The following is a 16691-nucleotide window of genomic DNA, read 5'->3' as shown; positions in this document are numbered from 1 at the left end:
CCTGATCTTGCCCCTCCCCACAGCAGGAGACTGCTCTTCAGCCATAGGGACAGCCAAGTCCTAGGGTTCCCCCCTGTGGCTCCATCCAAATCTCTCAGTCCCTAACCAGGGTCCCCAGAGCCTTTCCCACAGGGGAAGATGGAAGGGAGGACATTAGCCTAATGTGGAGTCAAGAAATGTTAGCAGGTGGGCATGATAGCACTTGTAATCCTAGCATTTGGGAGGCTGAGACCGGAGGATCGTGGTTCACTGACTACCTAGCGAGGCCCTTCGCAACCCAGTGAGACCCTGTTTCAAAAATAAAAAGACTACGGCCGGGCGTGGTGGCGCACGCTTGTAATCCTCGCGCTTGGGAGGCGGAGAGAGGAGGATCGCACTGGTTTGAAGCCAGCCTCGCTGGCTTAAGAGACTCTGTTTCCACATAAAAATGTTAAAAAATAGGTTTGGGAGTGTAGCCCGTGGGAGTGTATCCCGGAGGTAGAAGGGCTTCCAGGAACCCCAGTACCACCAAAAAAATAAATAAATAAAAATAAAAATAAAAAGACTTGAATGTAGTTCATATGCCCACTTCCAGCTTCTGCAATTCCTCCAGTGCCACCTCCACTAAAATGGGCTTTTTGTGCCTTTTGCTGTTATTGCTTAATAAACAGAAATTTTTGGTAACTCTTAATGTAAGCGGCTATTTGATTTCGGTGTTCTGCATTTTAGGTATAATGTCACCTATTTCTTGAATACTTATGTTTAGCAGCCGTATTGAAAATGTGAGGAATCCTGAGTTTATATTTGTAAAATTCTTTCGCCATCCTCTAGTCAAATATTTCTTTTCGTTGTTTAAAAATACTGAAGTGTTCCATCGTATAATTTTTTCCTGTATCAGATGGCTAGTATTCTAGAAAATTAATTATAAAATATTTTCAATACAAAAAAAAACAAAAAAAAAACAAAATAAAAGAATAAAAAATAAAAAGACTAAGCCGGGCGTGGTGGCTCAGGCTTGTAATCCCCGCGCTTGGGAGGTGGAGACAGGAGGATCTTGGGAGGTGGAGACAGGAGGATCGCGCAGAAGCCAGCCACGCTGGCTTAAGAGACCCCGTTTCCAAATAAAAATACACAAAATAGGTGTCTGGGAGTGTAGCCCAGAGGTAGAAGGGTCTCCAGGAACCCCAGTACCACCAAATAAATAAATAAATAAATAAATAAGAAAATAAATAAATACATAAGAAAATAAAAAGACTGAAAAATAGGGCTGGAGGTGTAGCTTGGAGGTAAATGTCTCTGGGTTCAATCCCCAGTACCTCAAAAATAATAATAAAAAAATGTAACAATAAATAAATAAATGTATGATAGTTTCATCTAAAAAAAAGAAAAAAATATTCTCTGGTAAGAAAGAAAGCAAAAAGAAATATTGAAATGTTATCTTTAAGTCATCAAAAGTTTGGTACCAGACAAATGAAACTGTTATGTGAGATTATCAATGTTAATATGGTATAAATTGCTATAATACTAGATGTCAACCAGTAAGCCAAGCGTGGGAAGGAGGGATGGGGAGGGAATGGGGTGGGGATCGTGGTAGGGGCTGACTGGGCGAGATGTGCATGTATGTCTACAAAAGTATTTTCTTTATACCACTATGATGTATGAATACATTGCACCAATAAAAAATAAATTAAAAAAAATGTTAGCAGGCCCCAACCCTTCTCGTAAAATCCCTTTGCAAGCCCCAGGACAGGCTGATGGCAAGAACAGTTGGCACGATGATGCTCAGGCATTCTTGGGGTCAGGGAAAGAATTTGGGGACCAGCCGGACCTACAGCCTACCTGCTGGGAGGGGAACCAGAAAGCCTGAGAACCTTGTTTCAGTAAGTTGAGTGAGAAGCAAAAGCATTCAAAAGAAGTGGGTGAACCAGGCGTGGTGGCAAACGCTTGTAATCCCAGCATTTGGGAGGCTGAGACAGGAGGATCACAGGTTTGTAGCTAGCCTCAGCTACTTAGTGAGGCCCTGTTTCATAAAAAAAAAAAAGAATAAAAAACAGGACTAGCGGTATAGCTCGGAGGTAAAATGTCCCAGGGTTCAATCCCTAGTACCTCAAAAAAAAAAAAAAAAAAAAGAGTGCTTCTGAGTCCCTCATGTATTTGTCCTTCCCAGCTCCCTCCACTAACCAGACCTGTACCCTTGGGGCTTTCCTAGTGCTACAGAGCAGGACCTGGAGCAATAACCCAAAACTGGAGTGTTCATTGAGTGCCAGGCGCTGTTCTAAAAAGTTAACATTTAAGGCTGGGTGTGGTAGCGCATGCTTGTAATCCCCGCGCTTGGGAGGCTGAGCCAGGAGGATCGCAAGGGTTTGAAGCCAGCCTCAGCTACTTAGTGAGGCTGTCAGCAACTTAGTGAGACCCTGTTTCCAAATAAAATATAAAAAAGGTCTGGGAGTATAGCCCGGAGGTAGAAAGCCTCTGGGTTCTACCTCCAGTACCACCAAAAAAAAAAAAAAAAAAAGTAAAATATTTATTTAGTTATATATTTTGCTACTGAGAACTGACCTCAGGGGCATTCTACCTCTGAGCTACACTTTCAGGCCTTTTTATGTTGAAACAGGGTCTTTCTAAATTGGTGAGGCTTGCCTCCAGCCTGCAATCCTGTCTCAGCCTCCCGAGTACTGGGGTTAGTCATGAGCAACCACACTGGTTAGGCTTTTTTAAATTTTTAAACAGGATCTCCTTAGGTTACTGTCTACTGGTTTTGAACCTGTGATCCTCCTGTCTTAAGCTTCCAAAGTACTTGGATTAAAATGTGTGCCACTATGCCTAACATATTATTTTCTTACGAGGGCCAGAGTTGCTTACAGAGGCCCCCGTCACATCCTCCATCACCTCAATGGAACGGGCATTGCTCCCTCTGGAAGGGCTGGCCTAGGTTCCTGAACCACCTCTATGTTCCCCGAAAATGCCAGTATGATTCAAATGGAGCAGCTCCCTGGATTAAAATCTTGTTGATCGATGCCGGGTGTGGTGGCTCATGCTTGTAATCCCTGCGCTTGAGGGACCGAGACAGGAGGATCGCGCAGGTTCGAAGCCAGCCTCAGCTGGCTTAAGAGACCAAGTAAAAAAATACAAAATAGGTCTGGGAGTGTAGCCCGAGACAGAAGGCCCCTGGGTTCCATCCCCAGTGCCACCAAAACAACAACAAAAAAACCACAAAAAAAACGCCACCTTATTGATTCTAAGTCCCTTTGATTGTACACTCCCCTAAGGGCTAGTATTGGGATGGATGATAGGTGGTAGGGCTGAGACAGCTCCCAGATATTGCCTTGGATCAGTGGTGCTCAGGGGCTAGCTCACAGTCAACTGCAGGAAATCAGTGGGGGACTTGCTATAGTAGAAGTTCCTGGGGCACCAGACCCAACCACTCTGATCCAGTAGCATGTGGATAGGGCCAAGGAATTGTATGTTTTAGAAGTCCACAGGTGATTCCGATGTGTCTCCAGGTGTGTGCATATGTGTGGCTATTCTAGGCTTCCTGATAAGATCTAAAGTCAGAAACCACTTTTCCTGACCCAGAACTTTTTAGCACAGCTCTGTCAACCTCAGGATATCTGGGTAACCATGGAACTCAACCCGGTGAGGCTGATCTTTTCAGGCCCTAAACTAGATAAATGAATCTGGGCACACCCATAGTCCTTGGGCTGTCTGCCTGAAAGCAGTAGGTAAGAGCATCTTGAGAACAAGAGGCAGCTGAAGAAGATTCCTGAGCATAAACACTTCTGCACTGAGTACTATTCTGGATGCAAGACGGGAGACTAGATTGGTAATGAAAAGGTCTAGGAGACTAGATTGGTAATACAATGAAGAGATTGTATGTCTGCCATGCGCCTCCTGCTGGTAAAATTAGGGAAATCATGAAATTGTTTAGCAGAACTTTTCTAAGCAGTACTGAGATGAGCATTTCCTAAGATGGGACTGAAGGAATTAGTCCTGGTCCCAATTTAGGCACCTCTTGGGAAAGAAAATGGCCTGAAGGTGCCCTGAAACTACTGCTAAATCACTAGGGCTCAACTCTTGTAAAGAAAGCCCGTGAACCCTGGTGAGATCTACTAGCCCAGCAGAAGGGAGAAAGGGAGAGGAAGCGTTGAGAAGCACCTCACCTGCCTAAAAAAAGGAGATTTTGAAGACAGGGAAGTAAGGAGTAGTCCTGCTGCACTGGGGTTACAGAGAGAGTCCTCTAAGCCATGCTGTAGCTAAACTAGAATGAAAAATAAACGTCATGACTGTGGTTGCTTGGTACTCAATCTCCTCCCTGGCAATGAATTAAGTATTGTGGCACTCTATTAATTTTTTATCATACAAGGGATCCGACCCAGGGCCTTGCACACGCTAGGCAAACGTTCTTCCACTGATCTACGTCCCCAATTGTTTTTATTTTGATCGAGACAGGGTCTCCTTAAGTTGCGCAGGCTGGATTCGAACTTATCAATCTTCCTGTCCCAGCCTCCTGAGTAACTAGGATTACAAGGTGTGTACCACCACGGCCAGCTACAATTGAAAAATTTGGAAAAGAAGTATTTTATTTTCTTTGGAGGTACTGAGGACCAAACCGAAGGGCATTCTACCTCCAAGCTATACCTTCAGTCCCCCTTTATGTTTTGAAATAGGGGTCTTGCTAGGTTGCTGACAGTCTCACTGTGTTGCTGAGGCTGTCCTTGAAACTGCAGTCCTCCTATCTCAGCCTCCCAAGTACTAGGATTTCAGGTGAGCACCACTATGTCTGGCTGAAAAATTATCTTTAAAGGAAGGTTTTGTTTTTGTACTGGGAATTAAACCAAGGGGGATTTTTATCTCTGAGCTACACTACTACCCCCCACTTTTTTGAAACAGGGTCTTGCTAAGTTGCTGAGGCTGGCCTTGAACCCGTGATCCTCCTGTCTCAGCCTTCCAAATACTAGGATTACAGCCCCGTGCCTGGTGAAAGGTTGAAGACTTAAATAAGATTAGTGAGAGCCAGGGATGCAGCTTGATGGAAGAGCACTCCCATAGCCAGCATGAGGCACAGGGTTTGATTCCCAGCACTGCAAGTAAAGTAACATTAGCGAATGCAGTTTATGGATAAGTGTTTGTATATTGTATTTTACTCAATTCTCTCGATACAAAAAGCATTAGGAAGAGACAAAGATGATAGATCATTCAGAACGTCTCCGATTAATTAGTTTTAAAATGATGCTGCACTGAACATACGTTTCTTTTAAATTATTCAGAACTGAGGGAACTTGACCACAGAGCCACTTGCAAGTCACTAAGAGAACTAATGAGCTGAGGCTGGTGGCACACAACTGTATCCAGGACTTGGGAGGCTGAGTCAGGAGGATCGCCAATTCAAAACTGGCCTCAGCAATTTAGTGAGACTCTTGTTTCAAAATAGGATGCCGGGCGTGGTGGCGCACGCTTGTAATCCCCACGCTTGGGAGGCGGAGACAGGAGGATGGCGCGGGTTCGAAGCCAGCCGCGCGCGCTGGCTTAGGAGACCCTGTTTCCAAATAAAAATGTAAAAATAGGTCTGGGAGTGTAGCCCGGAGGTAGAAGGGCTTCCAGGAACCCCAGTACCACCACCAAAAAAAGAAAAGAAAAGAAAAGAAGCCGGGCCTGGTGGTGCACGCTTGTAATCCCCGCGCTTGGGAGGCGGAGACGGGAGAATCGCGGGTTCGTAGTCAGCCTCGCTGGTTTAGGAGACCCTGTTTCCAAATAAATAAAAAAATATAAAATAGGTCTGAGAGTGTAGCCCGGAGGTAGAAGGGCTTCCAGGAACCCCAGTACCACCAATAAAATAAAATAAAATAAAATAGGACTGGGAATGTAGCTTGGAGGTAAAATGCCCCTGGGCTCAATCCCCAGTACCTCAAAAGAAAAAAAAATTAAGAAAGAAAGAAAGAAAAGAAAAAGAAAGGACGCCGGGCGCGGTGGCGCAGGTTCGAAGCCAGCTACTCTGGCTTACGAGACCCTGTTTCCAAATAAAAAGTATAAAATAGGTTTGGGAGTGTAGCCAGAGGTACAAGGGCTTCCAGGAACCCCAGTACCATCAAATAGAAAGAAAAAAAAAAGAAAGGAAGGAAGGAAGAAAGGAAAAAGAAAGAAAGAACGAACGAACGAATGAGCCAGGCGTGGTGGCACACACCTGTAATCCTACTACTTGGGAGGCTGAGACAGAAGGATGATGAATAGCCTCAGAAACTTAATGAGACTCTCAGTAAACTAGGAAGATCCTGTTTCAAAACAAAAACTAAAAAGCGAGCCGGGCGAGGTGGCGCACGCTTGTAATCCCAGCATTCTGGAGGCTGAGACCGGAGGATCGTGGTTCGCGGACAGCCTCCGCTACTTAGTGAGGCCCTCTGCAACTCAGTGAGACCTGTTGCAAAATAAAGAATAAAAATAGGGCTGGGGCCTCTTTAAAACGCAGGAGGTACATAAACAAATGTATCAAAGTAAATCACCAAAGAAGTGTGGGATGGAGGGAGGGGGAGGGAATGGGACGGGGGCTGGAGGAAGGCTAATTGGATGATGTGTGCTTGTATATCCTCTCAAGTCTTGTACTCCAATGTGATTGATATATGACTACAATGCACCAATTTAAAAAATAAATTAATTGAAAAAATAGGGCTGGGGGTGTAGCTTGGAGGTAGAATGTCCCTGGGTTCCATCCCCACAGCGGAAAATAAAAGTGCTGGGCATGTAGCTCGAAGACAGAATGCTCCTGGATTTAATTCCCAGTACCACAGAAAGAAAAATGGAAAAAAAAAGAAGAAAAGAAAAGAAAAAGAAAATGATGTCACTGCTACTCCTGAGATTTCTCCAGCTGTCATTGCTCTTATTTCTGTTGCTGCTATTAACTATTATCACTGCTGCAAATAACACTAAGGAAAGTCCCTAGAGACTACACATCAGTGGAATCTTTAATTGACCATTTTATTTTATTTTATTTTTTGGTGGTACTCGTGATGAAACCCAGGAGCTTTCTACCTCCGGGCTATACTCCCAGACCTGTTTTATATTTTATTTGGAAAAAGGGTCTCACTACGTTGCTGAGAGCCTCACTAAGTAGCTGAGGCTGGCTTCGAACCTGTGCGATCCTCCTGTCTCACCCTCCCAAGCGCGGGGATTACAAGCGTGCGCCACCACGCCCGGCTTAATTGACCATTTTAGTGGCAATCCACGGGTATTCATACATTTGGCTTATAGTTCCCAGTTCTGCAATACATTTCTCCAAAATGCTGGGCGGACGACATCACAGTAGCTCTGATGTTTCCTGTGTAAAGACTATGAAGCCAGGTGTGGCGGCACATGCTTATTAATCTTGGTATTTGGGAGGCTGCGACAGAAGGATCGCAGGTTCACAGCCAGGCTCAGCTATTTCGTGAGATCCTCCGCAACTGAATGAGACCCTCTTTCTTTTCCTTCTTCCTTCCTTTCTTTTTTTTTTTTTACAATACCTCAATTTTATTTTTTAATTTTATTTTTAATATATTTTATTAGTGCATTGTATTTATACATCATAATGGGGTAAAAATTTGTGTAGACATAAATGCACACATCACCCAGCCAGGCCCCACCCAGTCCCCACCTCACTCCCTTCCCATGCTTGGTTTACTGGTTGACTTCGATATGAATAAGTACATCGTGCGCTTTAAAGAGCTTCCTTCTCCCCCTCCCATCCCCACAGTTAGGCTGCCTTATTTGCTCCTCTGTAGGATCTCTTTTTTCACCTGGAGTTCCTCCTATGACCCCTTTCTCCCTAGCTTTCACATATTAGGGAGAGCATCCGATTCCTTTTTCCGACTGACTAATCTCACTTAGCATAATATCCTCAGGATCCATCCATTTCCCTGTAAATACCACAATTGTATTTTTAATGGCTGAGTAAAATTCCATTGCGTACATATCCCACAGTTTTGTAATCCATTCATCTGTTGATGGACATCTTGGCTGGTTCCAACTTCCTTTCTTTTTTATGGTACTGGAGTTTGAACCCAGAGGCATTCTACCTTTGAGCTATACCCTCAGCCTGATTTTATTTTTTATTTGGAAACTGGGTCTTGATAGGTTGATGAGAGTCTCACTACTTGCTGAAACTGTCCTCAAATCTGCGATCCTCCTGTCTCAGACTCCCAAGTTCTAGGATTACACGTGTGTGCCACCATACCTGGCTTCATTGCCATTTCTTTTCTTTTCTTTTCTTTCTTTTTTTTGTGGTACTGGGAATTGAGCCCAAGGGCATTTTACCTCCAAAGCTACACCCCCAGCCCTACTTTATATTTGTTTTTGAAACAAGGTTGATGAGATCTCACTACTTGCTGAGGTTGTCCTGGAACCTGCAATCCATCTGTCTCAGCCTCCCAAGTACTGGGATTCCAAGCGTACGCCACCATGCTCAGCTCGTGTCATTTCGTTACTGCTATTTTTGTCATGCCAGTGCCAAATTATACATGTATGCATGTACGTATGTATCTATAATGAAGGATCATCATAAAGAGCAGCATCCCTTAAAATGAAGGGAATAGGACATGGGTGTGGTGGCGTGTGCCTGTACTCCCAGTACTTGAGAGAGGGAAATAGGAGGATGGAAAGTTCAAAGTCAACACCAGCAACTTAGCAAGACTTTCTAAATAAATAAAAAAATTAAAAAAGGCTGGGGTGTAGCTCAGAGGTAGAATGCCCCTGGGTTCAATCCCCAGCATCAGTCAATCAATCAATCATCAATCAATCAGCCATCCAATGAAAAATTTAAAGAAATAAGCCGAACATGGTGGCATATGCTTGTAATCCCAGCGCTTGGGAGGCTGAGACAGGAGGATCATAGGTTTGAGGCCAACCTCGGCTACTTAGTGAGGTTCTTGCAACTTAGTGAGACCCTGTTTCAAAATAAGGAATAAGAAAATAGGACTGGGGAGGGGATAGCTCGAAGGTAGAGTGCCCCTAGGGTTCAATCCCCAGTACTGCAAAAAAAAAAATTAAGGCCAGGAGTGGTGGCCCACACTTGTAATCTCAGAGCTTGGGAGGCTGAGACAGGAGGATCACACAGGTTCCAAGCCAGCCTCAGCTACTTAGTGAGGCTCTCAGCAACTTAATGAGACCCTGTTTCCAAATAAAATATAAAAAAGGTCTGGGAGTATAGCCCGGAGGTAGAAAGCCTCTGGGTTCCACCCCCAGTACCACCAAAAAAAAAAAAAAAAAAAAAAAAAAATTAAAGGATTTACTCTTTCAGGAGGGAACGAGACAAATGCTACCATAGGCACACAGGGCAAGAGCAGTCCTGGGCCCTCACTCTAGCTTTCAAAGCCTGGTATGTGCTTATCAGCTTCAGAGACCACGGGCATCATTAGGGCCAGGAAGCTGGATATTAAAAATGAGCAAGCAACATTGCTGGGGGCGGTGGCGCACGCCTGGAATCCCAGCACTTGGGAGGCTGAGACTGGAGGATCGCAGCTTCTCGGCCAGTGCATGGTAACTTAGTGAGACCCGTTTCAAAATTAAAAATGAAATAGGGTTGGGATTGTCGCCCAGAGGGAGAATGCCCCTGGGTTCAATCTCTAGCAACACACACACACACACACACACACACACACACACACACGCACACACACACCAGGCAATATAAAGGTTAAAACTGTCGAGGAGTCACCAGAAACAGCACATCCCAGGGCCGCTGGCTTGTTAGTGGCCTTGATGCTTTCTTCTGCCCGCCTATGTGCTCTCTTAACAGCACAGAATGCGTCCTAGGGCACAGCAGAGAGCCTTCTACAGGATTGTGCTATGACAAACGAATTTGGTTCCAGGCTGAGCGAGAGACTGACCTTGCCTTCCTTTGAGGCTGAAGTGCCCTCACAGGAAAAACCCACCTTTTGAAATGCACCCCAAGGCTAACATTCCTAAACACCCGCACCCCAGCCCCAACTTGCTTACAGCCCAGCTCACAGGAATGAAAAACAGTCCTCTCCTTTGTCCTGGGAGCCTGACACTCTCTGCCGGCACTGTGCTTCCCTTAGGCCCAAGCAAGAAGTCCCAACAAATAAGGATCGCGTTCCCCTTGCATCTGTGCATCTGTCTGGTCCAGCTTCACAGGGGATCATTAGGTTGATCAGGCTGGCTTCAAACTTGGGATCCTCTTGTCTCAGTCTCCCGAGTAGCTAGGATTACAGATGTACGCCACCATGCCTGGCACTAATTTCTGTTTTTTTTTTGGGGGGGGGCCTCCAATGTATTTATTTTTTGTGGTACTGGGGATGGAACCCAGGGGTCTTCTATCTCCAAGCTATATCTCCAGACCTATTATATATTTCATTTGGAAACAGAGTCTCACTAAGTTGCTGAGAGCCTCACTAAGCTGCTGAGGCTGGTTTTAAACCTGCAATTCCCCTTGTCTCAGCCTCCCAAGTACTAGGATTACAAGTGTGTACCACCATGCCGGGATTTGGATCTAATTTCTTACAGCCACCTTGTTTTTTTTTTTTTTTTGCGGGTCTGGGGATGAAACCCAGGGGCATTCTACCTCTGACCTACACCCCCTGCCCTATTTTTTATTCTTTATTTTGAAACCGGGTCTCACTGAGTTGCAGAGGGCCTCACTAAGTAGCTGAGGCTGTCCGCGAACCGCGATCCTCCAGGTCTCAGCCTCCCGAATGCTGGGATTACAAGCGTGCGCCACCACGCCCGGCTGTCTTACAGCCACCTTGTATGGAAATTATCAGTACTGAAAATTTCACTGTTGATGAAGCTGAGGTGGGACAAATACAGCTAGTTTTCTCCAGGCACACAGCTGGTTAGATATATAACCAGAATTTAAGCCCAAGACTTCTATTTCAAGGCTGTTATCTCTTACATACACTACCATATATCATGCAGCGGCATGGGAAACAGGTATTTTTCAGTGTGGAGGCCTGAAAACAGTAGGAGAGATGCACAACAGCCTAAGTTTGTAAATGACAGAAAACTCCTTCAGATAGTCAGATACCAAAGTGACAAGAATTAGCTTGCAGAGCCGGGCGTGGTGGCGCACGCTTGTAATCCCAGCATTCGGGAGGCTGAGACCAGAGGATCATGCTTCGCGGACAGCCTCAGCTACTTAGTGAGGCCCTCTGCAATTTAGTGAGATCTGGTTTCAAAATAAAGAATAAAAAATAGGGCAGGGGGTGTAGCTTGGAGGTCGAATGACCCTGGGTTCCATCCCCAGACCCGCAAAAAAAAAAAAAAAAAAAAAAAAATTAGCTTGCAGAAAGGCCTCAAGTTTGGAGAAGTTTGGTCTGCAAGGATGAGGTATAAAACATGGAAACGTATAAGGCTATCAAATTTAGGGAAAATACCCCAAAGCTACTGATAAAAGAAAATAAGAAGAGTTAATTTTTTGTGCTGGGGGTGGAACCCAGGGGCATTCGCCCTCCAAGCTACACCCCCTGCCCTATTTTTTATTCTTTATTTTGAAACAGGGTCTCACTAAGTTGCGGAGGCCCTCACTAAGTAGCTGAGGCTGGCTGCAAACCGCGGTCCTCCGGTTTCAGCCTCCCGAATGCTGGGATTACAATTGTGCACCACCATGCCTAGCTTTTATTCTTTATTTTGAAACAGGGTCTCACTGAGTTGCAAAGGGCCTCACTAAGTAGTAGCTGAGGCTGTCCTCAAACCGCAGTCCTCCTGTCTCAGCCTCCCAAATGCTGGGATTACAAGTGTGTGCCACCATCCCTGGCTTAAGACTAAACTTTGTAAAAAAAAATTCAGTACACTATTATTTAAGATAAATACAATTTTTGAAAAAATACAATGACATGAGACAAAGAATGTTTATATTTCCCCAACTTAATCTTCACAAACTATTGTATGTGGAAAGACTGAACAGCTGTGAAATATAAATCTTTCCTCTAACCTCAGTGAGATTTGTCACAATTCCTGAAGGATCAATTGAAAGCAAGCCCCTTAAAACAGAAGGGTCATGTCAGGGATACTTTACTACTGGCTAGTAAGGTACCCCTGGCTGCCCCACTGATTAGTGGATGACCAGACTTTTAGGCCTGGAGCTCTCGAGCTCTCTATGTGCTTGCAGTATGGAGGGGACCCCACACTCTGCAGCCTCCTAGTGCCGCTCCAAACTCCTTCTCAGATGAACTTCTCATTCTTTATAGCCCAGATGTCTCCTGTAGGAGATGAGACGCCAGAAGCAGGCTTCAGGTTCTTCTGATGCTAAACGTTCCACATTCTGCTGCGTTCCCTGTTCTTTGTCCTTTAGTGTTTTTTTTTTTAATATCCATTCACATTTAAGTTGCTCACTAAGTAGCTGAGGCTGGCTTCAAACCTGTGCGATTCTCCTGTCTCAGCCTCCCAAGCACTGGGATTACAAGCGTGCGCCACCACGCCCAGCTAATCCATTTTTTTTTTTTGTGGTACTGGGGGTGGAACCCAGGGGCTTTCTACCTCTGGGCTACACTCCCAGACCTATTTTATACTTTATTTGGAAACAGGGTCTCACTAAGTTGCTGAGAGCCTCACTAAGTAGCTGAGGCTGGCTTCGAACCCGTGCGATCCTCCTGTCTCAGCCTCCCAAGCGCGGGGATTACAAGCGTGCACCACCACGCCCGGCGCTAATCCACTTTTTAAACTGGATTAAAAATAGCACTGTCAGCAGAGGTGTGGTCAACATGCTTGTAATTCCAGCATTCGGGAGGCTGAGATCAGAGGACCGCAGTTTGCGGCCAGCCTCAGCTACTTAGCGAGGACTGCTACAACTCAATGAGACCCTGTTTAATTATTTTTTTTTTGAAACCGGGTCTCACTGAGTTGCAGAGGCCTCACTAAGCAGCTGAGGCTGTCCGCGAACCACGATCCTCGTCTCAGCCTCCCCAATGCTGGGATTACAAGCATGCGCCACCACGCCCGGCATGAGACCCTGTTTCAAAATAAAGAATAATAAAAAAAAAATAGGGCAAGGGGTGTAGCTTGGAGGTTGAATGCCCCTGGGTTCCATCCCCAGACCCACACACATACAAAAGCACTGTCTTTAAAGTACTTGTTAGAAAATTTTGACTTTTCAGTTGACAGTAGGACCAAAATATGCCCAGAGTTCAATCATGTCAAGCCCTACCACGTTCCACGTTTCTGATAAGCCTGATGTAATGTTGGTTGATACACCATAAACTGTGTGCTTCAATGACAAGTGTAGAACATCATGATTCTTACAAGAATCTCACATAAAGTTCAAAACAAACATATTCAACAACAACAAATAATGGTACATTTTTTTGTTTGTGGTACTCATGATGGAACCCAGGGGCTTTTCTACCAGCAGGCTATACTCCCAGACCGACTTTGTATTTTATTTGGAAACAGGGTCTTACTAAGTGGCTGAGAGCCTCACTAAGTAGCTGAGGCTGGCTTTGAACCTGTGCGATCCTCCTGTCTCAGCCTCCCAAACGCTGGGTTTACAAGCTTGTGCCACCACGCCCGGCTGAAGTCTAGACTTTTATAATAGCTTACGTATTTTCGAAAATAAGCTTGCTGCTACTTAGGCTCTCAGCAACATAGTGAGACTCAAAGGCCAGTACCTGACATCAGGCTGGCACTAATATTCAGTCAAATGTTAGGGCTTGCTCAAGGGCCCACTGCTAGCAATGGACAAGACAGGATCAAGAGTTGGTTCATTTCCTTTCTTTTTATTAAAATACAGGGCAAGCTGGGTGTGGTGGCATACTTGTAATCCCAGTACTTGGGAGGCTGAGACAGGAAGATCCGGGTTCCTGGACAGCCTCAGCTACTTAATGAGGCCCTTTGCAACTCAGTGAGACCCTGTTTCAAAATAAAGAATAAAAAAAAATAGGGCTGGAGGTATAGCTTGAAGGTAGAATGCTTCTGCTTTCCATCCCCAGTACCGCAAAAAACAAAAAACAAACAAACAAACAAAAAACCCTAAGTAACTGAGGCTGGTGGCGAAACTGCAATCCTCCTGTCTCAGCCTCCTCAAGTTCACTGCTAGCTTCAATTACTTCGTGATACCTTCTGCTTTTTTTTAAAAAAAAACAAACAAGTATGTGCCACCACACCCAGCTTAGTACTTTTTATCTTACAGTTTGGAAAATCTGACTAGTGATTCCTAGGTCAATATTCTCTAGAGAGATTTTCAGAGTTAAATATGTACACTCCCTCGGAGTGGTGGTGCATGCTTGTAATCCTAGTACTTGGGAGGTTGAGAAAGTAGGATCTCAGGTTCGTGGCCAGCCTCAGCAACTTAGTGAGGACTTTTACAACTTAGTGAGACATCGTTACAAAAAAAAAAAAAGAATAAAAATAGGGCTGGAGTGTAGTTTAGAGATAAAATGCCCCTGGTGTCCATCCTCAGTACCACACATACACACACAAAAAGCACACACTAAGTTTTCTCTTAAAGGATCACGGAGCATATGTAGCTTGAAAAATTAAGAATTTTATTTAACCTTTATCTAGCAGTTTCTAAATTTATTCAAACATGTCTTTATTTTGCAGACTGCTTATAAATGTGTATATACACATATGTATTTTTGTGTTGAGAACTGAACCCAGGGACTTGCTTGTGCTAAGTAGCATTCTACCCGTGAGACTTAACCTCTATAAAGTATGAACATGAATTCTAGATCTAGGTACCTTCTTTTACGGAAATAAGACAGTATTACTTATTTTTCTTGTGCTACTGGGGGTTGAACCTGAGGGCATTCTATCTCTGAGGTACTTTTTTAAAAAAAATTTAATTACAAAACACCCTTGGAGGTATTTTCTTTAAAATTTTTGAAACAAGGCCTGAGTTCTGAGGACCTCAGTAAATTGCTGAAGTTGGCCTCAAACCTGCGATCTTCCTGTCTCAGCCTCCCAAGTACTAGGATTACAAGTGGGCACCACCAGTCCCAGTTCTTTTTCTATTCTGAAATAGGGTCTCACTAAACTGCTGAGGCTGGCCTAAAATCTACAGAATAACAGGGTTGAGAATAACAGGGTTGGAAGCCAGCCTCAGCAATTTAGCAAAACCCTGTTTCAAAGCAAAAAGGGCTGGGAGTGTAGCTCATGGGCAGAATGCCCCTGGGTCCAATTTCTAGTACCAGAGGGTGGGGATTGAGAGAGAGTGGGGAGGGAAGAGTAGGAAGAAGAGGAGGAGGGAAGGGAAGAGGAAAAGAGAGGGGAGGGGAGGAGAAATTTGAGCTTGCTGGGCAAGGAGGCGCATGTCTGTAATCCCAGTATTTGGGAGGCTGAGACAGGCTGGGGGTGTAGCTCAGAGGGAAAGCACGCCTATGTTCATTTTGTAAATAACACACATACACAAAGTGATGTGATCCACATACCATAAAACAGTTAACTACCTTCAAGTGAACAATTCAGTGGCAGCACATTCACAAGAGTATGGGACCAGCTCTAGTTTTTTTTTTTTTTTTTGGTGGTACTGGGGTTCCTGGAAACCCTTCTACCTCCGGGCTACACTCCCAGACACCTATTTTTACATTTTTATTTGGAAACAGGGTCTCTTAAGCCAGCATGGCTGGCTTCAAACCAGCGCGATCCACCTGTCTCTGCCTCCCAAGCGCAGGGATGACAAGCGTGCGCCACCACGCCCGGCCAGCTCTAGTTCTAAAACATTCTCACCACCCTCCCAATCCCATACCCATTAAATAGGTGTTCAAAATACTCCTCTCCTTCCAGCTGTTGGAGACAACTGATCTGCCTTCTGTTGCTCTGAATTTGCCTATTCTGGATAATTTACATAAATGTGGTCATATGTGACCTGCGACTTTTCTTTCACTCAACATGTTTAAGGTTCATACACACTGTAGAGTGCATCAGCACTTCTTTTTTTTTTCTTCTGGTATTGGGGACAGAACCCAGTGTCATTCTCCCTCCGAGCTACACCCCAAGACCTATTTTTTTATTTTGAAACAGGGCCTAAGTTGCAAAGGGCCTAAGTAGCTGAGGCTGTCCACAATCCTCCTGTCTCAGCCTCACAAGTACTGGGATTAAAAGTGTGCGCCACCAAACCCGGCTTCACTCTATTCATTTTATGGCTGAATAATATTCCATTGGATATACAACTTACTTACCATCTGTTGATCACTTCTTCGCTGTTTCTATTTTTTTGGCTATGTGAATAGTGCTGCTAGGAACATACACATACAAATGTGAGGCGTTTTGAATGATTTTGGCTTAATACCTGTAGGAATGGAATTGGTGGGTCTTAAAGTTAAATTCTCTATTTAACTTTTTATTGGTATTGGGAATTTTATAAGAGCTATAATCACTCCAGCCCTTTTCTGTTTTTATTTTGAAACCTCTTTAACTTGCTGAGGCTAGTCTTGAACTTGCAATCCTCCCGTCTAAGTTTCTCAAGTACTGGGGTTATGGGTGTATGCCACTGTACCTGGTTTCTATATTTCTTTAACTTTTTGAGCAACTGCCATACTGTCTTTTTTTTTTTTTTTGTGGTACTAGGGGTGGAACCCAGAAGCTTTCTACCTCCGGGCTATACTCCCAGACCTTTTTTTAATATTTTATTTGGAAACAGGGTCTCACTAAGTTGCTGAGAGCCTCACTAAGTAGCTGAGGCTGGCTTCAAACCCTTGCGATCCTCCTGTCTCAGCCTCCCAAGCGTGGGGATTACAAGCGTGCGCCACCACGCCCAGCTGCCATACTGTCTTCTATAGTGATTTGAAATA

This window comes from Muscardinus avellanarius, assembly GCF_963383645.1.
Source record: "Muscardinus avellanarius genome assembly, chromosome: X".
NCBI classification, from domain to species: Eukaryota; Metazoa; Chordata; class Mammalia; order Rodentia; family Gliridae; genus Muscardinus; species Muscardinus avellanarius.
Note: the sequence above shows the minus strand (reverse complement) of the source record.